Below are 1,692 nucleotides of genomic sequence, written 5' to 3'. Positions count from 1 at the left end.
GAGGTAGGTTGATTCCCAGTTTTCTGAGAAACCACCATACTGATTTCCCAAGTGGTTGTACAAGGTTGCATTTCCACCAGTAATGGATGAGTGTTCTTCTTATTCCACATACTCTCCAGAAAAAGCTATCATTAGTGTTCTTGATCTTAGCCATTCTGATAGGTGTATGATGGTATCTCAGAGTTCTTTTGATTTGCATTATCCTGGTAGCTAAGGAAATTGAACATTTCCTTAAGGATCTTTTGGCCATTTAAAATTCTTCTGTTGAGAATTTTCTGCTTAGTTCAGTACCCCATTTTTTAATTGGGTTATTTAGAATTTTAATGTCTAATATCTTGAGTTCTTCATATATTTTGGAGATTAGTCCTTTGTCTGATGTGGAATTGGTGAAGATCTTTTCCCATTCAGTAGGCTGCCTTTTTGTCTTATTGACTGTGTCCTTTCATGATAAAGGTATTGGAGAGATTGGGGATACAAGGATCATATCTAAATATAATAAAAGCAATATTCAGCAAGCCGACAGCTAACATCAAATTACATGGAGAAAAACTCAAAGTGATTCCACTAAAATCAGGAACAAGAGAACGCTGTCCACTCTCTTCATATCTCTTCAACACAGTTTTTGAGGTTTAAGCAGCAGCAATAATCCAACAACAACAAAAAAAAATCAAGGGGATTTGAATTGGAAAGGAAGAAATCAAATTTTCATTATTTGCAGATGATATGATAGTTTACATAAGTGACCCCAAAAACTCTACCAGAGAACTCCTACAGATCATAAATACCTTCAGCGATGTGGCAGGATATAAGATCAACTCCAAAAAATTAATCTTTCTCCTATATGCAAATGATAAAGAAGCTCAGAGGGAAAACAGAGAAACATCACCTTTCACGATAGCCACAAATCACATAAAGTGTCTTGGGGTAATACCAACAAAGGAGGTGAAAGACCTATTTGAGAAGAACTTTAAGTCTTTGAAGAAAGAAATTGAAGAAGACACCAGAAAATGGAAAGATCTCCCATGCTCTTAGATAAAAAGGATCAACATAATAAAAATGGTAATACTACCAAAAGTAATCTATAAATTCAATGCAATCCTCATCAAAATATCAACACAATTCTTCACAGACCTTGAAAGAACAATAATCGACTTCATATGGAAAAACAAAAAACCCTGGATAGCCAAAACAATCCTATACAATAAAGGAACTTCTGGAGGCATTTCCATCACTGATATCAAGCTTTATTACAGACCTACAGTAATGAAAACAGCTTGGTATTGGAATCAAAACAGAGAGGTTGATCAATGGAATTGAATTGAAGATCCAGATATTAATCCACACAGCTATGAACACCTGATTTTTGACAAAGAAGCTAAAATTGTACAATGGAAAAAAGAAAGCATCTTCAACAAATCGTGCTGGCTTAACTGGATGTCAACCTGTAGAAGAATGAAAATAGATCCATATCTATCGCCATGCACAAAACTCGAGTCCAAATGGATTTAAGACTTCAATATAAATTCGACCACACTGAACCTGATAGAAGAGAAAGTGGGAAGTATTCTTCAATGCATGGGTACAGGAGACCACTTCCTAAATATAATACCAGTAGCACAGATACTAAGAGCAACAATAAATATATTGGACCTCCTGAAACAAACCCTAATTCTTTTTTTTTTTTTTTTTTTT

This window comes from Microtus ochrogaster, unplaced genomic scaffold (assembly GCF_000317375.1).
Source record: "Microtus ochrogaster isolate Prairie Vole_2 unplaced genomic scaffold, MicOch1.0 UNK123, whole genome shotgun sequence".
NCBI lineage: Eukaryota > Metazoa > Chordata > Mammalia > Rodentia > Cricetidae > Microtus > Microtus ochrogaster.
Note: the sequence above shows the minus strand (reverse complement) of the source record.